Raw genomic sequence first — 26712 nt, 5'->3', positions numbered from 1 at the left:
ACTCATATACCATTCATACAGAGGTATAGCCCATATTAATGAATTGTCAAAACCTATTGAGCCGTACAACGCAGAGTGAATCTTAATGTAAACTACAGACTTTAGTTAATGAAAATGCATCAGTATTGGTTGATTAATTGTAATAAGTGTACCACACAAAAGCAAGATATTATTAATAATAGGGAAACTGTGTGTGTGCATGAATTCTGTACAATATGCTCAAAATTTCTGTAAGCCTAAAATTCTCCTAAAAATAAGTTTGTTGACTGAAAAATAATGCTGCAATCATTACTTAGGCACAACTTGTAAATATTAATGATACTATCTTAACACCAATTTTTTTCTAACAAAGACAAAAGAAAACTTTGTATAGGACATCAGAAATATTAATAAAGCATGCTCTATAAAAAAGAAAAACATTTGTGAAAGAAATTACATTTTAAAAAGGCTTTTTTAAATGCAAGAAATCTTTTTCATATACTATTAAATGTAATTTCATTTAATATATTTTTAAGTGTATTCTTCTATTCACATCTGCTACATGCTCTAAAAATTACATATATAAAATAAGAAAATATATTTTGTTTTCTATCATATGACAGAAGTTTTCTTATTTAGCTAGCTAAATACCCCTATAAGTACTTTAAACACTGCAATCAATATAGAGTGCAGCTAACTAAATAGAAAAACCTCAGTTGGTAGAATAGAAACTTCATATATGCCATCCCTTAATTAGTTTCCAAATTATTTAAGTATCAGACAATATATGCTTATTCATAACATGTATGCAAAAAGAGACATGCTTTCTAGAATAAGAAATAAGATGCTAATTAAGAAGATAGAATTTCTATACTGTTTTGCAATTATTTGTTGGTCTCACTTAAATTCATTAGAAAAAAAAAGGCAAAGAAAATTTATATAAATGCATCCACAATATACAAGTGTAATAATCAAAATCTACTTCTCCCAAAAAATAAAATGTTTCTCAAAAGAAATTTATTTTCTAGTACTTAAAATTACATTTTTAAAGTGGCAGTTTTGTTACCACTATCTTAAATAACTATGCTGTTATTTTAATATTTTCTCAAGGTCCTAATTTTTGATAAAAATCCTTGTCCTGACCCTCCATTATTGCAAATAATTCTATATTAAAAATAATAGGAGGGCTTCCCTGGTGGCGCAGTGGTTGAGAGTCCGCCTGCCGATGCAGGGGACACGGAGTCATGCCCCGGTCTGGGAAGATCTCACATGCCGTGGAGTGGCTGGGCCTGTGAGCCATGGCCACTGAGCCTGCGCATCTGGAGCCTGTGCTCCACAATGGGAGAGGCCACAACATTGAGAGGCCCACATACCGTAAAAAAAAAAAAAAAAAAAAAAAAAAAAAAAAAAAAAAAAGTAGGAGAACACAGTATATCTTTCCGTCTGTTTGTGTTGTCTTCAATTTCTTTCATCAGTGGCTTATACTTTTCCAAGAATAGGTATTTTACCTCCTTAGGTGAGTTTATTCCTAGGTATTTCATTCTTTTTCATGTGATGGTAAATGGAATTATTGCCTTAATTTCTCTTTCTGATAGTTCATCATCAGTGTGTCAAAATGCAACAGATTTCTCTATATTAATTCTATATCCTGCAACTTTACAGAATTCACTGATGAGGCCTAGCAGTTTTCTGGTGGTATCTTTAGGATTTTCTATGTATAGTATAATGTCATCTACAAACTGATAATTTTACTTCTTCCTTTCCAATTTGGATTCCTTTTATATCTTTTTCTTGTCTAATTGCTGTGGCTAGGACTTCCAATACTATGTTGAAGAAAAGTAGCAAGAATGGGCATCTTTGTCCTGTTCCTGATCTTAGAGGAAATGCCTTCAGTTTGTCACTGTTGAGTATGATGTTAGCTGTGGGTTTGTCATATATGTCCTTTTTTTTTATGTTGAGTTATGTTCTCTGTATGATCACTTTCTGGAGTAATTATTATTATTGTTAAAATGACTATAACACCCATGGCAATATATAGATTCAATGCAATCCCTATCAAAACGTCAATGGAATTTTCCACAGAACTAGTACAAATAATTTTAAAATCAGTATGGAAACACAGAAGGCCCTGAATAGCCAAAACAATCTTGAGAGAGAAGAATGGAGCTGGAGGAATCATGCTCCCTGACTTCAGACTATACTACAAAGCTACAGTAATCAAGACAGTATGGTACTGGCACAAAAACAGAAATATAGATCAATGGAACAGAATAAAGAGTCTAGAAATAAACCCACGAACTTATGGTCCATTAATCTATGACAAAGAAGGCAAGAATATACTGTCTTTCCTCCATAGTATGTAAAATAAGTGGTGTTGGGAAAACTGGGCCACTTTATGTAAAATAATGAAATTAGAACATTCTCTAGCACCATGCACAAAAATAAACTCAAAATGTATTAAAGACCTAAAAGTAAGACTGGAAAGCAAAAAGCTCCTAGAGGAAAACATAGGCAGGACACTCTTTGACATAATCTGTACCAATATGTTTTTGGATCTGTCTCCAAAAGGAAAGGACATAAAAGTAAAAATAAAGAAATGGGACCTAATTAAACTTAAAATCTTTTGCACAGCAAAGGAAACGACCCACAGAACAAAAGGACAACGTACTGAATGGGAGAAAATATTTGCAAATGATATGACCTATAAGGGATTAATATCCAACATATATAAGCAGCTCATATAACTAAACATCAAAAAAAGAAATGAAACAACCCAATTAAAAAATGGGCAGAAGACCTGAATAGACATTTTTCCAAAGAAGACATGCAGATGGCCGAAAGGCACATGAAAAGATGCTCAGCGTCACAAATCATTAGGGAAATGCAAATCAAAACCACAATGAGCTATCATCTCACACCTGTCAGAAAGGCTATCATGAAAAATAACACAAATAACAAATATTGGTGAGGATGTGGAGAAAAAGGAACTCTTGTACACTGTTGGTGGGAAGGTAAACTGGTGAAGCCACTGTAGAAAACAGTATGGAGGTTTCTCACAAAAGTAAAAATAGAACTACCCAATGACCCAGCAATTCCACTCCTGGGTATATATCTGAGAAAAAACAAAAACACTAATTCAAAAAGACACATGCACCCCAGTGTTCATAGCAGCATTATTTATAACTGCCAAGATATGAAAGCAACCTAAGTGTCCAACAATAGATGAATGGATAAAGGAGATGTGGTATATATATGCAACAGAATACTACTCAGCAATGAAAAAGAATGAAATTTTGCCATTTGCAACAACATGGATGGACTTGGAGGGAATTATGCTGAGTGAAGTTAAGTCAGACAGAGACAAATATGTATGATATCACTTACATGTGGAATTTTTAAAATACAACAAACTAGTGAAGAAGAATGAAGCAGACTCACAGATGTAGAGAACAAACTAGTGGTTGCCAGTGGAGAGAGGGAATGAGGGGGTGGCAATATAGGGCAAGGTGATTAAGAGCTCAAACTATTATGTATAGAATAAGCTACAACAATATATTGTACAACATGGGGAATATAGCCTGTATTTTATAATAACTATAAATGGAATATAACCTTTAAAATTGTTATTCAGTATATTGTACACCTGTAACTTATATAATATTATACATCAACTATACTTCAATTAAAACATTTTTTAAAATAGGAGAATATGAAATCAATTTCATTCTTCTCTTACTCCATAGTAAATATTTTATTGAAATGTTAAACTAAAGTACTTTATATACTGCTATGGTTTTCTTATTTTCCTTTTGAATTGAATTATCAGTACTGATGATTTGGTGTAACTATAATTTGTGAGAAGTTGAGAAAAGCCAATTAGTAAGCAAGTTTCCTTGTTGAAATTGCTCCAGGTTTTCCAAGCTTCTAATCATAATTAAACATAAGAGAAAGAAACATTAACTGCTCTACTTAAAAGTTCTATATCGGGGCTTATAAAAGTTGGATATGTTTCTATATGTAGTACCCAATCTCTCAATAAGCAAGAATAGTTAGTTTGATGTGTTGCCCCAAATCCATGTTCCTTTTTCTCTGAATGTGAGATACATTTTGACCACCAAGTAATGTTGGTAAATTGCCTGTGTTACCCATTGTTTTCATATTTCTAATTTTCAGATTTTCTCTTGATATGTATGTATGTTCACTTTCCTCTGTTGGGTATATATCTGCCTGACAATGTAGCTAGTTATTTTTCTGTAAACATGTGGAAGGAGACTGTTTATTTTTCCATTAAGCTGCTATATATCTATAAATTACAGATATGGATTTTGCCATATTCTAGCCTGAAGGGAGGCATACATACTTTGAGTAACCCATGCAAATCTAGAAAAGGTAAAAACAGCAAAAGAGGAATCAGTACTAGTAGTCACATACTATGTTCAGGAAAAAATTTGGTCCAAACGTATGTGGCAAGATAGTGAATTTCCCAAGAATCTTGAAAGGATAGCTTACTTGTTTTGAAGCCACATCTCCTGGGGGATGAAACTGAGATACAAATGAGGTATAAACAAAATGCCACTAGAGTACCTCAGTGACAAAATATGGAAACAGAGGGGGAAATGAGGAGAGGAACTAGAAAAGGGAAGGGGAAGGGTCAGGACAAAAATGGCAGAAGAGTAGGAAGCAGAGTTCACCTCCCTCCACAGAAACACTGAAAATACATCTACAAGTGGAACAATTCAAACAGAACAGCTACTGAGTGCCAACAGAAGACCTCAGACATCCAAAAAGACAAGGAAGCCTCCATGTAACTGGGTAGGACAAAAGGAAAAAGAAAAAGAAGGAATCAGGTTGGGGCCTGCACCCCAGAGACGGAGCTGTGAAGGAGGAAAGGTTCCCACACCTTGGGATGGCTCCCCACCATGGGAGAGATTAGACTGCATGGAGGGGGAGTTTCAGAGCCCAAAAGGAGAGAGGAGTAACCAGTTCGTGGAAAGCAAACCGAAAAGCAACCTGCCCAGAGGGTCAGCACCGCCACCCTACATTCCCCATCTTGAGATACTCCTCTGTCACTGAGGGTGGTGTTCAGGTGCTGAAGCTCAGACCCTGAAGCTGAGTCCCAGGGAGAGGACCAGGGTTAAGTGCAGAAATAGCCTGAAGAGGTTGGGCCATGGCAACTGAGTGTGTACTAGGAAGAAGCCTGGGCCAACCAGAGAGGCAAATTACCATTGTTTGAAGGCACATGAGGACAGGGGCAGGACCACCATAGGAACTTCTTTCCCTGTGAGTGCTCCCAAAAAACAAAACATCGCCTGCAGGAGCTCCAGTGGTGGGTGTGAGTCACTGCCGCCATCTTGGGGTCCAGAGGCTGGCACTGGCTGCCTCTTCCAGACCTGCAGGCAGACACCAGGCCTCACCCCTGCTGACCCAGAAGGGCACAGACAGCTTTCGCACTAGGAATTCCTCCAGCGGGCCCCAGGACCCACTCCCACTGACGTGGAAGGGCACAGACAACTTCTGCCACTAGGAATTACACCAGCACTTCCCAGGACCTACACATGCTGTCCTGGGAGCATGCAGAAACCTCTTGCTACTAGGAAATCCATCAGTGGGTGCCAGAACCTGCTGTCAGCAGGGGCCAATGTGGGGGTTGGGCGAGACCAGAGCCCAAGCTGCCTCCATAGCTCCCACAGCAGGTCCAGGAGCATGACTACCACAGTCCTGGAACCTGACCTCAGTAGATCTGTGCTGGCGGCTGGGTGAAAATGATGTCTTAGAGTCACCAGGGCCAATTGCTGGCATACCCACAGTTAAGGCAGGACTGAGAGCAGTGCCAACAACAGTATACTTTGTGAGCCCACACAATAGGCAAAAGGGGACACAACAGAGCACATCCACAGGTGAACAGCTCCAGAGGAGTAATACTCAGTGGCTTCTCTCCCAGTGGTAGTTCTCCAATCCCACCTACCTTGCACTGCAGATCAGAAGCACAGCTAAGAAACAGAGCTGAGGGCCTCTGCTCCAACAACAAGGGAGCAGATCCCACCCCTAACAGGACAGTGACAACCATAGAGCAAAGGGGAGACTCCTCTCAATATCTAGGGCAGGCACTGGTCACCACAACACCAATCAAACCCCCTATCAAAGGGCTAATGGTACAAGCCTCTGGACAAACCTCACCCACCAGAGGACAGACACCAGAAGAAAGAACTATGATGCTACAGCCTGCAGAAAGGAGAGCACAAACACAGTTTGACAAAATGAGATGACAAAGAAATATGTTGCAGAGGAAGGAGCAAGATAAAAACCTACAAGAACAACTAAATGAAGAGGAGATAAGCAATCTATCTGAAAAAGAATTCAGAGTAGTGATAGTAAAGATGATCCAAGATCTTGGAAAAAGAATGGAGACACAGATCAAGAAGATACAGGAAAAGTTTAACAAAGACCTACAAGAACTATAGAACAAACAGAGATGAACAAGACAGTAACTGAAAGGAAAAATATACTAGAAGGAAGCAATAGAATATGTGAGGCAGAAGAACAGATAAGTGACCTGGAAGACAGAATGATGGAAATCTCTTCCATGAACAGAATTTTTTAAAAAAAGAATGAAAAGAACTGAGGGCACTCTCATAGACCTGTGGGACAACAGTAAATGGACCAACATTCAAATTATAGGGGTCCCTGAAAAAGGAGAAAAAGAAAAAGGCTTGAGAAAATATTTGAAGAGATTACAGTCAAAAACTTTCCTAGTATGGGAAAGGAAAGAGTCACCCAAGTCCAGGAAACACAGAGTCCCATACAGGATCAAGCTAAGGAGGAACAGGTCAAGACATATTAATCAAACTAACAAAATTAACTACAAAGAAAAAAAAAATTAAAAGCAGAAAGAGAAAAGCAACAAATAATATACAAGGGAATCGCTGTAAGGCTATCAGCTGATATTTCAGAAGAAACTCTGCAGGCCAGAAGGAAGTGGCAGGATATGAAAGGGAAAATCCTAAAACCAAGATTACTCTACCCAGCAAGGATCTCATTCAGATATGACAGAAAAACCAATATCTTTACAGACAAGCAAAAACTAAGAGAATTCAGCACCACCAAACCAGCTTTACAACAAATGCTAAAGGAACTTCTCTAGGCAAGAAACACAAGGGAAAAGAATAAAAGAGGAAGGGGAAAAAAACAAAACCTACAAATACAAACTGAAAACAATTAAGAAAATGGCAACAGGAAGATACATATCAATAATTACCTTAAATGGAAATGGATTAAATGCTCCAACCAAAAGACACAGACTGGCTGAGTGGACACAAAAACAAAACCCATATATATGCTGTCTGAAAGAGACCCATTTCAGACCTAGGGACACACACAGACTGAAAGTGAGGAGATGGAAAAAGGTATTCCATGCAAATGAAAATCAAAAGAAAGCTGGGGTTGCAATACTCATATCAGACAAAATAGACTTTAAAATACTGTTACAAGAGACAAGGAAGAACACTACATAATGATCAAGGGATCAATCCAAGAAGAAGATATAACAATTGTAAATATTTATGCACCCAAAACATAGGAGCACCTCAAGATATAAGGCAAATGCTAACAGCCATAAAAGGGGAAATCAACAATAACCCAATGATAGTGGGGGAATTTAAAACCCCACTTACACCAATGGACAGATCATCAAGACAGAAAATTAATAAGGAAACACAAGCCTTAAATGACACACTAGATCAGATAGACTTAATCAATATTCATAGGACATTCCATCAAAAAGCAGCAGAATACACTTTCTTCTCAAGTGCACATGGAAAATTCTCCAGGATAGATCATATCTTGGATCACAAATCATGCCTCAGTAAATTTAAGAATTTTGAGATCATATCAAGCATCTTTTCTGACCACAATATTATGAGATTAGAAATCAATACAGGAAAAAAAGGTAAACAATATGTTACTAAATAAACAATGGATCACTGAAGAAATCAAAGAGGAAATCAAAAAATACCTCCAAATAAATGACAATGAAAACACAATGACCCAAAACAAAATAATGGGATGCAGCAAAAGCAGTTCTAAGAGGGAAATTTATGGGATGCAGCAAAGGCAGTTCTAAGAGGGAAATTTACAGCAATACAATCTTACCTCAAGAAACAAGTAAAATCTCAAATAAATAACCTAACCTTACACCTAACACAACTAGAGAAAGGAGAACAAACAAAACCCAAAGTAAGTAGAAGAAAAGAAATCATAAAGATCAGAGCAGAAATAAATAAAGATTAATAAAACAATAGCAAAGATCAATGAAACTAAAAGCTGGTTCTTTGAGAAGATAAGCAAAATTACTAAACCTTTAGCCAGACTCATCAAGAAGGAGAGAGGACTCAAATCAACAGAATTATTAATGAAAAAGAAGAAGTAACAACTGACACTGCAGAAATAAAAAGGATCATAACAGACTACTATAGGTAATTGTATGCCAATAAAATGGACCACCTGGAAGAAATGGACAAATTCTTAGAAAGATACAAGCTTCCAAGACTGAACCAGGAAGAAACAGAAAATATGAACAGACCAATCACAAGTAATGAAATGGAAACTGGGATTAAAAATCTTCCAACAAACAAAAATCCAGGACCAGATGGCTTCACAGGCAAATTCTAAAACACAACACCTATACTTCACAAACTCTTCCAAAAAATTGCAGAGGAAGGAATACTCCAAAGCTCATTCTATGAGGCCCCAGGTCACCCTGATTACCTAAACCAGACAAAGATATCAAACACACACAAAAAAACCAAAACTTACAGGCCAATATCACTAGTGAACATAGTTACAAAAATCCTCAACAAAATACTAACAAACAGAATCCAACAACACATTAAAATGATTATACAGCATGATCAAATGGAATTTACCCGAGGGATGCAAGGATTCTTCAATATATGTAAATCAAACAATGTGATACACCATATTAACAAATTGAAGAATAAAAACCATACGATCATCTCAGTAGATGCAGAAAAAGCTTCTGACAAAATTCAACAACGCTTTATCATAAAAACTCTCCAGAAACTGGGCACAGAGGGAACCTACCTCAACATAATAAAGGCCATATACAACAAACTCACAGCACACATCACTGTCAATAGTGAAAACCTGAAAACATTTCCTCTAAGATCAGGAACAAGACAATGATGTTTATTCTTGCCACTACTATTCAACATAATTTTGGAAGTCTTAGCCACAGCAATCAGAGAAGAAAAAGAAATAAAAGGGATCCAAATTGGAAAAGAAGAAGTAAAAATATCACTGTTTGTAGATGAGATGATACTATACATAGAAAATCCAAAAGCTACTACTGGAAAACTACTGGAGCTCATCAGTGAATGTGGTAAAGTGGTGGGATACAAAATTAATACATGGAAATCACTTGCATTTCTATACACTAACAATGAAAGATCAGAAAGAGAGATTAAAGAAACAATCCTATTTACCATTGAAACAGAAAGAGTAAAATACCTAGGAATAAACTACCTAAGGAGGCAAAAGACTTGTATGCAGAAAACTATAAGATACTGATGAAAGAAATCAAAGATGACACAAACAGATGGAGAGATATACCACATTCTTGGATTGGAAGAATCAATATTGTCAAAATGACTATACTACCCAAAGCAATCTACAGATATAATGCAATCCCTATCAAATTACCAGTGGCATTTTTCACAGAATTAGAACAAAAATTTTTTACAATTTATGTGGAAACACAAAACACCCTAAATAGCCAAAGGAATCTTGCAAAAGAAAAATGGAGCTGGAGGAATTAGGCTCCCTGACTTCAGACTATACTACAAAGCTACAGTCATCAAAACAGTATGGTATTGTCACAAAAGCAGAAATATAGATCAATGGAACAGGATAGAAAGCCAAGAGATAAACCTCCACACCTATTGCCACCTAATCTATGACAAAGGAGGCAAGAATATACAATGGAGAAAAGACAGCCTCTTCAATAGGTGGTGCTGGGAAAACTGGACAGATACGTGTAAAAGAATGAAATTAGGACACTCTCTAACACCATACACAAAAATAAACTCAAAATGGATTAAACACCTAAATGTAAGGCTGGACACTATAAAACTCTTGGAAGAAAACATCAGCAGAACACTGTTTGACACAAATCTCAGCAAGATCTTTTTTGATCCACCTCCTAGAGTAATGAAAATAAAAACAAAAATAAACAAATGTGATGTAATGAAGCTTAAAAGCTTTTGCACAGCAAAGGAAACCATAAACAAGATGAAAAGACACCCTCAGAAAGGGCAAAAATATTTGCAAACGAAGCAACCAACAAGGGATTATTATCCAAAATATACAAGCAGCTCATGCAGCTCAATATCAAAAAACAAACAACCTAATCCAAAAATGGGTGGAAGACCTAAATAGACATTTCTCCAAAGAAGATATACAGATTGCCAACAAGTACATGAAAGAATGCTCAACATCACTAATCTTTAGAGAAATGCAAATCAAAACTACAATGAGGTATTGCCTCACACAAGCCAGAATGGCTATCATCAAAAAATCTACAAACAACAAATGCTGGAGAGGGTGTGGAGAAAAGGGAACCCTCTTACACTGTTGGTGGGAATGTAAACTGGTACACCTACTATGGAGGACAGCATGGAGATTCCTTAACAAACTAAAAATAGAATTATCATATGACCCAGCAATACCACTCCTGAGCTTACACCCAGAGAAAACCATAATTGAAAAAGACACATGCACCCCAATGTTCATTGCAGCACTATTTACAAGAGCCAGGATAAGGAAACCACCTAAATGTCCATCAGCAGAGGAGTGGATAAAGAAGATGTGGTATATATAAACAATAGATTACTCGGCCGTTAAAAAAACCAAAATGATGCCATTTGTAGTGACATGGATGGACCTAGAGATTGTCATACTGAGTGAAGTAAGTCAGACACAGAAAGACAAATATTAGGGACTTCCCTGGTGGCACAGTGGTTAAGAATCCGCCTGCCAGTGCAGGGACACGGGTTTGATCCCTGGTCCGGGAAGATCTCACATGCCACAGAGCAACTTAGCCCGTGTGCCACAACTACTTAGCCTGCACTCTAGAGCCTGCAAGTCACAACTACTGAGCCCACGCACTGCAACTACTGAGCCTGCATGCTGCGACTACTGAAGGCCACACACTTAGAGCCCGTGCTCTAAGAGAAGCCACAGCAATGAGAAGGCTGTGCATCACAATGAAGAGTAGCCCCTGCTCGCCACAACTAGAGAAAGTCTGTGCGCAGCAACTAGGGCCCATTGCAGCCAAATAAATAAATAAAGCAGTGTGTACATGTCAATCCCAAACTCCCTAACTATCCCTTCCCTCCACAACAAGGGAACATTTAAAAAAAAAAAAGAAGAAGAAGAAGAAAAGACAAATACCATGTGATATTGCTTATATGTGGAATCTGGGGAAAAAAAAAGGCTACAAATGAACTTAACTTACAAAACACAAGTAGAGTCACAGATGTAGAAAACAAACTTATTGTTACCAGGAGATAAGGGGAGAGGGTAGGGATAAATTAGGAGATTGGGACTGACATATACACATCTCTATAAATAAAATAGATAACTAATATGAACCTGCTGTATAGCACAGGGAACTCTACTCAATACTCTGTAATGGCCTATATGGGAAAAGAATCTGATTCACTCTGCTATACACCTGAAACTAACACAACATTGTAAATCAAGTGTACTCCAACAAAAATTTTTTTTAAAAAAGGAAGGGGAACAAGAGATAACTATGCTTGCTATATTCTCTAGAAGCAAATATCCCCCAACTGATTCTCTGAGTTTTATCTAAGCTGTATCCGACTAAGAATTTCCGATAAAATTATTACCTAAAGTTAACTTCCAGAAATTAGTTTTATGATTATATGAAAAACATATCTCAATCTCTAATGCTTCTTTTGTGACCACTATCAATTCTTTGAAACGCTAAAAAAAAAAGAGGATATATATGAAATTTAAAAGGACAATAATTTTCTACAAAGATTAAAGAGAAGGAATTGGATATGCTACCACTTTTTCACTTGGCACAGTCCTACTGAATGTAATCATCTCATCTCAAGAAGTACCTCACTCTTCTGTAATATTGCAGCACTGATTACCTTTTACATATTTACTATTTGTCAGATACAATGCTTAAGGATTTATGTGCTTTCTTTTGTTCCTTGAAATAACTATATAAGGCAAGGACTACTAATGCAGCCCCTTTTTTAATGTTCTGTAATATTTGTAATGTTTCCCTTTTACATATAAGAACACTAGGTCTTACGTAAAATACACATATTATCCAACATTGCACATAGGTCTTACAGATTTTCAGGATTGCATTTTTGTGAAAACATTTTCCTTCCATTTTCCATTCATATATAGTTTTATTTCAGATCTTTGTTTGACCCAATTAAAAAAAAAACTTTTATTCCTTCATAAAGAATATTATTACTAAATACATAAATACAATATGAGTACAAATATTAACTTAAGCATGTTAAAAATATTGACCACATTCTTTTGAGCATGGGTATAAGTGAAAGAAAAAAATAAAATAAAAGCAGAATCCTGTGCATTTCAATTATAGTGAGGCTAGATTTTGGAGGTTTTGACCCTTGATTTAACTTTGTTTCTTGAAAGTAATTACCTGTTTTGATTGCACTGGACTTTTGAAAAGTGACCAATATGTGACATAAAACTTTTTCAACAAACTAGTTTATTTTTGTTATGTATTTGAACATGTTCTATGAAATAAGCATTGCAAAAGTATCAACAGTATATTCATATCCATGTTCCATATCACAATAATATAAAAATGATAAAATTATTTGATATGATGGTAGAAACAAGGAATAATACCCACATGTATTTATTTTATTAGACGACCAGGTAGCCAGAAACTAACCAATAATATAAATTATTGCCATAGTAAAAACAGTCCTGGAGTCTTTTTCACTACTGTAAGAGTCAGACACAGCCTCTCTTTCTCACCCTTGCCCCTTCTCTCTTTGAACAGTATAAGTTTGTTGTCCTGTAGTCCGGCATAATTTCTAGACATAAAATTATTTGTCCCTTTCTCAAATCAGAGTATATACTTCATTAGTTTATAAACTTGCATTTGATTACTTCGGGTGCTAGTTTGAATAACATATCTTTAATAGGTAATAGAATCAGTCAGGATAAATTACATTTCTGCTCAGCTTGAAGTACCCTTGTCTTTTCTAGTTTGATTAACTGCCCAACATTTTGCAACTACTAAACAAACTCTAATTAACTTGAATGTTATAGTCAGAATCAGTTAGACCTTTTTGAATCTAGATTTAGAGTGCTACGACATTAAGGTGTAATTTAATTCTCTTGATCAGCAACAAGATATAGTAAAGAACTGAAAGCCTTAGCAAAACTAAGATCTTAAAATACAGTCATAGAATTACTTTTTCATTGAAATATCTGAAATCAAATGAAGCAATACATTAATGGCTTGGTGATTTTTTTTAAAGCAATCAGTTTGTGATAAAAAGTAAATCTTGAGCGTGAGCGTGAATTAAATTTCCTTTTATGTTTGCTCATAGTATACTTCAATATCATTGAAAAATAGTTAATTTTAATGTTATTATATACTTTCCTACTATGTTTGCTCATAGTATACTTCAATATCATTGAAAAATAGTTAATTTTAATGTTATTATATAGTTTTTTTCCTTGCCTCTGTTTCTATTCTTAGTTGTTATTGCTTGGTTTATAATTTCAAACTACTTATTTTTTTATTGTAATATGTTTACTGAATCTGTATCTACATCTTGATTCTGTCTTCTACATTCTTTTCATGTTTCTTAATAGTCCTTTCAGAGACAATTAAGATTTCTTGAAGGAGGGAAGCACTGCTGTTGATTTTAATTTTGTCTCAGTGTGATTGTGATAAAGATCAGAGTGTACATGCAGTGACTGCCACACCATTCACTAAGAAATAAATAAGTATACTTACATAAGTAAGAACGCTGTTACTTGTAGTACAATAATAAGTAATAATAGTGTTGGACTTCTCACCTGCATTGAAAAAAATGAGTTATTTTCACCCATGTGCCCAAAGTAAAGACATCAAGGGTTATTCTCTATTTATATCCCAAAGTAAAACTCAAATAGACATGCATAGAAATTCAATGAATTATAACCAATCAAACATACTTGGAATTAATGGCAACAAGAGCTGTTTTTAATCAATGATAATACACTTTATTCATAGGTAAGGGGAGCTATAAAAACCGCATCATTATATCCAGAAGGCATTATACTGTTCCACAATAATTAATTTAAAAAGGGAAAGAGTATTACCTCAGTATCACTGATTTCTATTCCTAGCAGTCTACTTGTTAGCCCCCCAACTATTTGTTTTTTTTTTTAGCTCCCCAACTTCTATTCCACTTTCCCAATAAACCAATCACAAGAAACTAAGCTTATCAGGTTGGTGATAATTAAAAGCCAGTATCCCTGAAGAACATACATGCAAAAATCCTCAACAAAATATTTGCAAACTGAATTCAACAATGTAGTAAAAATATCATACATCATCATCAAGTGAGATTTATTCCAAGGATACAAGGTTGGTTCAACATCTGCAAATCTATCAATGTGATATCCCACATTAAGAAAATGAAGAATAAAAATCATCCCAATAGATGCCAAAAAAACATTAGACAAATTCAGTATCTATTTATGATAAAATAGCACTCAACAAAGTGGATATCCAGCTTACACACCTCTACATAATAAAGGCCATTTATGACAAGCCCACAGCTATCATCACACTAAATGGAGAAAAGCTAAAACCTTTTCTTCAAAATTAGGAACAAGACAAGGACACCCACTCTCACCACTTTTATTCAAATTATTGAAGTCCTAGCCAGAGCAAATAGGCAACAAAAAGAAATAAAAGCCATCCCAGGTGCAAAGGAAGAGCATTTTCTGATTACATGTTATAATATATAGAAAACCCTGGAGACTCCACCACAAACTGTCAGAAATAATAAAATCAGTCAAGTTGCAGGGTACAAAATCAATGTATAGAAATTTGTTGCATTTCTATACACAAATCAATGAACTATCAGAAAGACAAATTAAGAAAACAATCCCACTTATAACTACATCAAAGAAGAATAAAATACCTAGGAATAAATTTAACCAAGGAGGTGAAAGACTTGTACACAGATTATTGTAAGACATTCATGAAAGAAACTGAAGACACAAATAAATGGAAAGACACCCTATGCTCAAGGATTGGAATAATTAATATTATTAAAATATTCATATCACCCAAGCAATCTACAGATTTAATGCAATCCATAATAAAATTTCAGTGGAATTTTTTTTATAGAAATAGAACAAACAATTCTGAAATTTGTATGAATTCACAAAGACTGTGAATAGGTAAAACAATCTTAAGAACAAAGCTGGAAGTATCATACTCCCTGACTTCAGACTATGCTACAAAGCTACAGTAATCAAAACGGTATGGTATTGGCATAGAAACAGACACTTAGATTAATGGACAGAATAGAGTCCAGAAATAAACCCCCACATTTATGGTCAGTTCATTTATGACAAAGGCACAAGGGGAGGAAATAAATATAATGGAAAAAGACAGACTCTTCAACACATGGTTTTCAGAAATTGGACAGCCAAATCCAAAAAAAAATAGGAAACTGGACCATCTTACATTAAACACAAAAATTAACTCAAAATGGAATAAAGACTTGAATGTAAGACCTGAAATCATAAAACTCCTACAAGAAAACTAGGTGGTATTACTCTTGACATTGGTCTTGGCAATGATTTTTTGAATCTCACACCAAAAGCAAAAATAAAGGAGTGGGACTACATCAAACTAAAAACCTTCTGCACAGCAAAGGAATCATCAACAAAATGAAAAGGTAATCTACTGAATGGGAAAAACTAGTTGGAAATCATACATGATAAGGGGTTAACATCCAAAATATATAAAGAACTCATACAACTCAACAGCAAAAAAACCAATTTAAAAAAATCCAATTAAAAATGGGCAGAGGATCTGAACTTTTTTTTTCAAAGAAAACATGCTCAACTTTGCTAAACATCAGGGAAATGCAAATCAAAACCAGAATGATATATCACCTCACACCTGTTAAAATGGCTATTATCAAAAAGACTAGAAGTAAGGAGTGTTGGTGAGGATACAGAGAAAAGGAAACACTTGTGCATGGTTGATGGCAATGTAAACTGGTGCAGCCACTATGAAAAAAAACATACATGGTGGTTCCTTAAAAAATTAAAAATAGAACTACTATATGATACAGCAATCCCCTGGGTATTTATTCAAAGAAAACAAAAACACTAACTCAAAAAGGTATATGAACCCCATGTTCATTGCAGCGTTACAACAGTCAAGATGTGGAAACAATCTAAGTGTCCGTAGATGGATGAATGGACAAAGATGTGGTGTGTGTGTTTACATACACACACATATACAATGGAATATTATTCAGCCATAAAAAAGAAGGAAATATAACTATATTGATATCACAGATGGACTTTGAGGGCATGATGTTAAATGAAATAAATCAGACAGAGAAAGAGAAATACTTTATGTATGATCTCACTTAAATGAGAAACAAACAAAAAAAGTTTAAAAAAACCTTAAGTAACTACACTCAGATACAGAGAACAGGTTTGTGGTTGCCAGTGGTGGAGGGTGGGGTGTGGGAGATGGGAAAAATGGTTGAATGGGATCAAAAGGTACAGACTTCCAGTTATAAAATAAATAAATTATGGAGATGTAATGTACAGCATGGGGACTATAATAACACTCTTGCATATATGAAATTTGCTAAGAGAATCAATCTTAAAAGTTCTCATGACAAGAAGAAACAATTTTTTTTGAACCATGTATGGTGACAGATATATTAACCAGAGTTATTGTGTTGATCATCTCACAATGTATACAAGTATCAAATTATTATGTCGTACACATGAAACTAATATAACATTATATGTCAATTACACTACAATTTAAAAAAAGACCCTTTTTAGAGGTTGCATTATTATATTACATAATAGCTATATAGAGCAATAGAAAATATTTCTCTTTATTTCTATAAAGTTAGTTCTAGGATGTATTTAGCTAAGATTAATGTGTAAATCAGCATGTATGTATATTTCAGTGTACCTAATGAAGAAGGAATACAATGTAGAAACGCAATGATTTACAGTTTACAAAAATGAAACGAAATAGTAAAAACAATAGAATATTGCTCTATGCAATGAGGGAAGAAGCAGAATAGAGAGGACATAATAGTAATAAAACTTCCATGAGGTAACTCTTGTAAGTTTTTACTATAGAACCTGTAAGTAGTTTAACATGATCATAAAATTAAGTATAAAAATTAGCAATATTTTTAATGCAAAATTACTATTGGGTTATCAGCAACGCACATTTCAAGTGATTTGAAGTTACAGTAATTTGACTCTACAATCATAATTGGATGTATATAAAGATAAAATATACATATATACATAAATATACTAATGTATGTACTATATTAGAATATTCTAATATATAATCTAAATTGTAAAATACTGATTCAGTAAGTCTATTCTTATTAACGATATTGGTATTCAAAAATTATATGTAGGGCTTCCCTGGTGGCACAGTGGTTGAGAGTCCACCTGCCGATGCAGGGGACGCAGGTTCGTGCCCTGGTCCGGGAAGATCCCACATGCCGCGGAGCGGCTGGGCCCGTGAGCCATGGCCGCTGAGCCTGCGTGTCCGGAGCCTGTGCTCTACAACGGGAGAGGCCACAACAGTGAGAGGCCCGCATACCGCCAAAAAAAAAAAAAAAAATTATATGTAAAGTATAAAAACATTTTGCTGATGTTATTCGGAGCCAATATTTTCAACATTAGAACAAAGTAGTAGAAATTTTTTAATGAAAAGGAATAAAAATTCTGTGTTTCTAAATTTATTTTTGAAATACCAGTTAGAATTCATGTTTTTTTAATCTTAAAACCTTCATCTGTCCACCTAAAGGGCCTAGGAACAAGGACCTAGTAGCAATGAAGATGTTCACCAGCACCTAGATGATGGTAGCTGAATGTATTTAAACATTAAAATGTCTTAGGGATTCTTGGAGAGGTGGTTAAATTCAGGACGGGGTAGGAAAACACAAGAAACACCTGGAACATCTTGTCGTCCAAAAAGCAAATTCACTTCCTAAGACTTCTGGAGGCAGGGGAATGAGAGATATAGTTGAAACAAGAATGTCTAGGAATCAATAAATTACTCTGTGGTTAGTTATCATTTTCTCCATGTTTCATATAAATTAAAAAAAATTTGATAGAAGATACATTCTAATTATTGAAGTTTAAAATCAATAAAACATCAAAAGAAAAACTAGGTATACAGGAGTTTAACAAGATTATATTTAAAAAATAAATTGACTTTAGTTTACTTATTCGTCACTGCTTATAGTTGAATATTCTAAATAGTTTTATAGTTCATGTTCAGAGAATCCCATATTTATCTGAATGCATGACAATAGATACATTTCCATTTTGTGCAAGAATAGTGCCATTAACCATATAAACATTTATAAGACCCAACAAGCCTATTACGTACATTTTCAAGTTTAACTTTCTAATTCTTCATAAACAGAAAGAATTAAAAATTGTTCTTTTGAAACAGTGTACTGCATACATATGACCATCAACCACAGCATGAAAATGTTAATTTTCTACATCTTCTGAAATATTGAGGACTATTAGAAATGAAGAAATGTTAACCCATACTTTGTGTTGTGGTATCTCCTATCTAACTACAATATTTTCCTACTTCATTGATGATTTTAATAATCTAAATATTACAAAGAATATGAATAAAAAATAGCTTTTCTTTTTTGTTAGAATATAGATAAAAACATGGAAAATATATCTATTTATTCTTGTTTGAATAACAAACAGCTCTTTGGTTGTTATTCTAATTTTTAAGGAATAACGTGTTTGAGTTGGACCCTTGCATATTTTAAGCACTAAATATTTTATGCTTGGTACTGCTGTTACTGCCTCTAAGATATTTTAAAAAGCAAATTTTGTTCTTTCAATATACATTTAAGAGCCTGGGGTGGCCACAGACATAACTGCCTTCTTGGAGTTTTTTTTCAGTCAAATGAATAATTAAACACCAGAGTTTATTAAAAACGTGCGCTTTATCTTAAGTGTCCAGAGGTCCATGACGCTAATTTTCTTCACTGCAAACATTCTTCGAGGGCGTGCCCCGCGCTCACTGCAGCCCGCCCGCCCGCCCCTCCTTCTCCCCACGGCACCACCGAGGGGGAGCCTGAGCCGCCGCTGTAGCCTCAGCCGACAGCCTCCTGGTAAGGCAGGCGCGCAGCCTGCGGGCCCCCGGGGTGGGGAGCGCGGCCCCGGGCCAGAGACCGCCATTTTAACCGGAATGTGGCCTCCAAGGTGGGCGCTGCGGCCCTTCTGCTCTCCTTCTACCTGCCCGCCGGCCCTGCCGCGGGGGAGGGAGGGCGGGGGTCTGGTGTTGGGGTGTGGCCAGGAGCGCGAAAGGGACCTCGGAGCTCCTCCCATGGCCCGGCACGCCGCCTTTGCCCTCTGCTTCCTGATTTTACTCCACGTGCGTGCTCTGAAACTGGCTTCTGGAGTTATAGTGAATGATGAGGTCATCAAAGTTGTTAATGATAGGAACGTAAGGTAATCTTCTACACAAGACAGCGAAATAAGAAAGCTGTTCTCTTCTGTTTAGGCGATGACAGAAGACAAGTAATTGTAGAGGAGGCAAAACAGATCTTGGTGGGTGACACTGGTGATACTGTAGAGGACCCCTACGCACCTTTTGTGAAGTTGCTACCTAGGAATGATTGCTGATAATAAGATGCCACATAGAAAACAAAAGAGTCTAAGAAAGAAGACCTAGTATTTATATTCTGGGCTTCTGAAAGTGCACCTTTAAAAAGATGATTTATGCTAGCTCTATAGATGCCACTAAAAAGAAATTTAGAGGTAATAACATGAGTGGCAAGAAAATGGCTTAGATGATAATAAAGGACCGTTTGACACTTGGAGAGAAAGTGAGAGGCAATGTAGTAGTTTCACTTGAAGGAAAACCCTGTGAAATCAAAGTCAAGTGCCATCTGGATCTTGAGGAGCTTCCGTTACACCAGCTCAGGCAACTAGAATAGTATTAGGTTTTGGGTGGGTTTTTTTTTTTCCTTTCTCTTCCCACTGGGTCCTAACAACACAATGAACGAAGGAAATATCATTCATGTAAGCAGCCTATCAGAGATTGCCATTAAACTATTACTTTTATGTAGAACCCAAGGAATGCCTTCCCGTTATATTTTAGCCCAAACAACTAGTTATATGTCTCCCTTGTAGCAAGCACTACAATGAAGGTGATTGTCAATGTGAATAGCTTAGAATACTGAAAAGGCTTAGGCTAATTGAATGCCTTGAAAGTACTATTCACTGGTGAGATGGTAAACTTTATTCAGTATTATTTATAGTTGCACTTGATTGCAGTTTTGTGAGGCTGGAGCATTCGTACACTTCACTTGCCTTGGCAAGCCTACTTTTGGTGACATGGCAGCATGGATATAACACTATGCATGGAAAGCACTTTTTTTGTAATGAGTTTAATCCCCCAACCCAAAAGGAATTTCAGTTGTGTTAACTGTGTCATCAATTTATCCTAGTACCTTGTGTTAATTCCTGTTACCTGTGTATCTTCTTAAAATAGCTATTCTCCAAAAAACGGAGCTGGAGGAATCAGACTCCCTGACTTCAGACTATACTACAAAGCTACAGTAATCAAGACAGTATAGTACTGGCACAAAAACAGAAATATAGATCTGTGGAACAGGATAGAAAGCCCAGAGATAAACCCATACACGTATGGTCACCTTATCTTTGATAAAGGAGGCAGGAATGTACAGTGGAGAAAGGACAGCCTCTTCAATAAGTGGTGCTGGGAAAACTGGACAGGTACATGTAAAAGTATGAAATTAGATCACTCCCTAACACCATACACAAAAATAAGCTCAAAATGGATTGAAGACCTAAATGTAAGGCCAGAAACTATCAAACTCTTAGAGGAAAACATAGGCAGAACACTCTATGACATAAATCACAGCAAGATCCTTTTTGACCCACCTCGTAGAGAAATGGAAATAAAAACAAAAATAAACAAATGCGATCTAATGAAACTTCAAAGCTTTTGCACAGCAATGGCAACCATAAACAAGACCAAAAGACAATCCTCAGAATGGGAGAAAATATTTGCAAATGAAGCAACTGACAAAGGATTCGTCTCCAAAATTTATAAGCAGGTCATGCAGCTCAATAACAAAAAAACAAACAACCCAATCCAAAAATGGGCAGAAGACCTAAATAGACATTTCTCCAAAGAAGATATACAGATTGCCAACAAACACATGAAAGAATGCTCAATATCATTAATCATTAGAGAAATGCAAATCAAAACTACAATGAGATATCACCTCACACCAGTCAGAATGGCCATCATCAATAAATCTAGAAACAATAAATGCTGGAGAGGGTGTGGAGAAAAGGGAACACTCTTGCACTGCTGGTGGGAATGTGAATTGGTACAGCCACTATGGAGAACAGTATGGAGGTTCCTTAAAAAACTACAAATAGAACTACCACATGACCCAGCAATCCCACTACTGGGCATATACCCTGAGAAAACCATAATTCAAAAAGAGTCATGTACCAAAATGTTCATTGCAGCTCTATTTACAACAGCCAGGAGATGGAAACAACCTAAGTGTCCATCATTGGATGAATGGATAAAGAAGATGTGGCACATATATACAATGGAATATTACTCAGCCATAAAAAGAAACAAAATTGAGGTATTTGTCGTGAGGTGGATGGATGTAGAGTCTGTCATACAGAGTGAAGTAAGTCAGAAAGAGAAAGACAAATACTGTATGCTAACACATATATATGGAATCTAAGAAAAAAAAAGTCATGAAGAACCTATGGGTAAGACAGGAATAAAGACACAGACCTACTAGAGAATGGACTTGAGGATATGGAGGGGGGAAGGGTAAGCTGTGACAAAGTGAGAGAGTGGCATGGACATATATACACTACCAAACGTAAAATAGATAGCTAGTGGGAAGCAGCCGCATAGCACAGGGAGATCAACTCGGTGCTTTGTGACCACCTAGAGGGGTGGGATAGGGAGGGTGGGAGGGAGGGAGAGGCAAGAGGGAAGAGATATGGGAACATATGTATATGTATAACTGATTCACTTTGTTATAAAGCAGAAACTAACACACCATTGTAAAGCAATTATACTCCAATAAAGATGTAAAAAAAAAAATAGCTGTTGTCGAGGCCTTTTCGTTTTCTATTGAGTGTACACCACTGAATAAGTGTAGGAGTTTTATGTTTACCATGTAAGTCTTGCAACACTGAAGATATTTTGAATATGTCATGATGGCAATTTCTGTATAAAAGAGCCTTGAATGGAACACTGATCTCGAAAACAAACTCCCCACCCTCGCAAAAATGGCCATGTTGCAATAAAAATTGTGGCATATTATAGAACGTTGCCTTGTTTTCCTTGGATATTTTGCAAAATACCATGTGAAACAACTCCTAGAGTGAACAGCTAATATTAGTCTCTGCACTGGTCATTTAAGAAATTTTTTTAGAACATTCATGCATGATATTTTCCAGTTTGTTGGGTTAATTTGGTTTAAAAAATATTCTATCCTGAAGCCAACTAATATAAAACATTATTGTTATAGAGGGTACTTTTACAAGCTTTAGTTTATTTCCTTATGTGTTAATATGATGATCAAGAATTATTTTTTTGCACTTTGACATAAATCCTCTTCAATAACTGATTTGTTCTCTGGATAAATTAGGGTAGTTATTTTTAAATTCATGTTACATTTCTAAGTAGTTGAGTAGTAGAAGTAGTAGGAACCTCTTATTTTGTATTTGGTCGTAATGAAAATAATTTGTAAAATGTTGTCCTTAAAAAGTTTAATAATATTTCTCATGTTTAGGAACTTTCATTTCAGCTACTAGCTTTAAATATATTTCACAAATTGGAAAAAAATGATATAGTAGTCAAGCATTAGTAGTGGGATTTGGCTGTGGTCCTTATAGATAATTTGATCTGTTCAATATAAGCAGTTTGCTGTTAGCCAGAGCTGTTTATGGCAAACACATGCTCTTGTTTCTTGCCATAGTTAGCCACAAATGGCAAAACTGGACTTGATTCTACTGGTATACAAAACAGGCATGCTAATAAGCAGTGGATTGTAGCTTAGAACTTAACCCCTAGCTCTGAAGAATGCTCTTATTTGAAAACAGGAAATGAAAAATCCACCCTTTTTTTTTTAATGTATGGGGAAAATTGGGTTTAAATATTTTTCCATATTTTCAAAAGATTTTTCAGATGAAAACAAAAATAGGAGCTAAATGTCTAGGTTTCCATTTAAAATTATATGAATGGCTTGGAATCTTTTGCACTGAGAAATTTTATTTCAGGCTTCTAGCTGCCCCTGTGAATTACCTTGGACATTTAGATGGCTTTTTTTGTGTGTGTGTGGTACGTGGGCCTCTCACTGCTGTGGCCTCTCCCGTTGCACAGCACAGGCTCCAGACGCGCAGGCTCAGCGGCCATGGCTCACGGGCCTAGCCGCTCCACGGCATGTGGGATCTTCCCGGACCCATGTCCCCTGCATCAGCAGGCGGACTCTCAGCCACTGAGCCACCAGGGAAGCCCCTTGAAGGCTTTTTGGTAAGGTCAAACTCATAAGTAAAGCATGAGAATACTGACATACACTAAACCATATGTGTACTGATACTTGTACCATGAAAATTTTCATTATTTTCCTCATTCTTCTAAAAAATAAGGGACTCTAAGTTATGCAGTATCTTGTTTTTATAGCTGATTTGTCAACTTTCTGATATGCCTCTTTATATAATAATTTCAGAGAGTAAAAACTGCTTTAAAATGTGGTACTTTGATGTGTTAGGTTGACAAAACATACTAATATTAAGGTCATCTTTGAAATACATCTTTGTGCATAAAGCCAAAGATAATAATGGTTCATATGTTACTTGAGACTAATTTGGCATTTGAAATGATCATTTTACTTTACAATCATTTACAATGAAACAATGTTCCAGTTAGCTTTAAAGGCATACAGTGCTAATCAGTAAAATACTGACAATATTTTACTGCTAGCTTGCAAAATTATAAGTGTTTTAAAAAATAAAATACATGAAAATATTTTAAAAATTCTATGAGACAGTTACAAGTATTTCAAAATAAAATCTTGTCACAAAATATTTGATTTATACATTGAATTTCAAATTCCTAACAACTTTTTTTCACAAAGGGGTTGATTTATAAAGGTGACCATACATAATTCTTGCCACAGAGTGTCTCAGATATGACAGAGACAGATTCATCATTCCTGGACACACAATAAACGTCAGTGTCCAGTTTCCTTACAGTCCAGTGGGGGCCATGTGGCTGAGTCTACACATGCCTTAAAATCCCTGCACAGACTGTTGTTTCAGGGCCTCTCAATACAGAGGACCATGTGCAGCGCCCTGTGCAGGACCCTGAGGAAGGCCCTGGGAGAGGACCCTGAGGAAGGCCTGAAGGATGGACAGTCACAAACTGGAATGATTTGGATGACCAAATTATGTAGAAGAAAGTCCTCAAGAGCAATCTGATGTACATCAGACTGTTATGTGAGCAAGAAATAACCCTGCGTTGTGTGCACTGCAAGATGCGGGACTGTTAGCTATAAAAAAGCTGGCAGAGATACCCTAACATGCTGGATAAATAAAATTTTATAACAATCAGGGATTTATTTTGTATATATGTATGATTGTATTGTCTTTTAAAAGCATGCTTTTGAAATATAATCTTAATACTTACAGAAAAAAAAGAGTTTGAAGGAAATATACTGTACTCAGAAATCATTACTGTGTAGAATAAGCATGTTATCTTTGAGGTCACAACAATAGCATCAAAAATATGTGTATATAAATTAAAAAAAACTTATTTCCTAGTTAGATGGATGGCTAAAATATCTAGATATGAGATACAGTATGTTTTGTGAGAGCAGGTATGCAGACCATATTATTTATTATGTAATAGCCATATTATTTAATACAGTGCCAGCACATAATGTTTTAAACATCTGAACAAATAAATAAATTAGGTAATCTTTTACATTCTTGATATTTTGCCTGCTACACTGGACAACCAAAATTCAGCTTGATTTACTAAACAGAAGATAATTCATTACAGTAGGTTAAAAACCCATTCACACTAAGGATATAAAATGGGAATAAAAAAGTAAAACAAAGCTTTCAGGGGACAAAAAACAAAGCAACCCCAAAAAGTCCAAATTACTATTTCTCATTGTTATTATGTAAAAATTATTTTTCTGGATAAACCTAATGTTATATAACTGAACCTCTACTAAGCTGTGAATTTTTAGTGAAAATAATGCCCTGCTACAGAATTTTCATACTAGACATACTAATTTCCTTATGACTAACCAGCAAAGTAACGTTTTGTTTTCAGTTTAGGTTTTGTGATTAAAATCTGAGTTTCTTTTTGAAACTGTTATTCCATGTTATTTTATGCTTTGTACAAAAGGAAATCCTCTGATTTTGAAGTATGTGAATACTGATATTTCAGGACTTTCGTTATTATTGTGTTTTGGGGGGAGTTTTGATAATGTTGTATAAAAAAATAAAAGTGGTCTGCAGAAATTCCATGCCTTAACTCGAACTCCTGGTCTAGCCTGTATACGTCTATGGTCAACCTCATCTCCCCCTCAGCCACAAAGCTATTCATGTCCTCATTCTACCTTACACATAATTTTAAAAATATTGACCTTTTTAAGAATTTTCCATTTATTGTATAAACTCTTTGACTACTTTATCACCTATATTACATAGTTCAAATACTATAGGGAAAATGAGTTTAAGGGACATAAAAACAAATTTGAGGTGGCAATTTTATTTTTTCTGAAGTTTCAGGCATTGTTTTCTCTGTATAGTATTCAGCTGAGAAGCATTAGGCTCCTAAGTACTCAGAGCAGCATAAATGAAGGAAATTATTCAGGCTATTATCACAAAAGGATTAGCGGTAAAATTAGGAACAACTGTGTGCCTCTGTACTTGCTGATTACTCTGCACCCTCTACTGCCTGAAGAACAGAGATAAGGTGTCTATATCTACCATGTTGTACATTACATCCCTAGTAATATTTGACAAATGGTGCTGAAATAACTAGACATTCACATGCCAAAAAAAAAATCTAGATATAGAACTTATAACCCTTTAAAATTTTAACTCAGTATGGATCACAGACCTCAATGTAACACACAAAATTATAAACCTCCCAGAAGATAACATAGGAGAAACCCTAGATGACTTTGCGTATGATGACTCTTTAGATACAACATGGAAGACATAATCCAATAGAGAATTGATGAGCTGGAATTCATTAAAATTAATAACTTCTCTATAAAATACAAACCACAGACTAGTGTAGAAATATCTGGAAAATACATACTTGATACA

At 35.7% G+C, this 26712-nt stretch overlaps 1 pseudogene; it reads left to right on the top strand.

Annotated features, from left to right (window-relative positions):
• Positions 1 to 14010: 14010 nt before the first annotated feature.
• On the top strand, positions 14011 to 22326 carry LOC101338430 (uncharacterized; annotated as a pseudogene).
• The last annotated feature ends 4386 nt before the right edge of the window (positions 22327 to 26712 follow it).

The sequence above is a fragment of the Tursiops truncatus genome, chromosome 5 (assembly GCF_011762595.2).
Source record: "Tursiops truncatus isolate mTurTru1 chromosome 5, mTurTru1.mat.Y, whole genome shotgun sequence".
Taxonomy (NCBI): Eukaryota; Metazoa; Chordata; class Mammalia; order Artiodactyla; family Delphinidae; genus Tursiops; species Tursiops truncatus.
The sequence above is the reverse complement of the archived record's forward strand: the minus strand, read 5'-3'. Positions and strand labels throughout refer to the sequence as shown.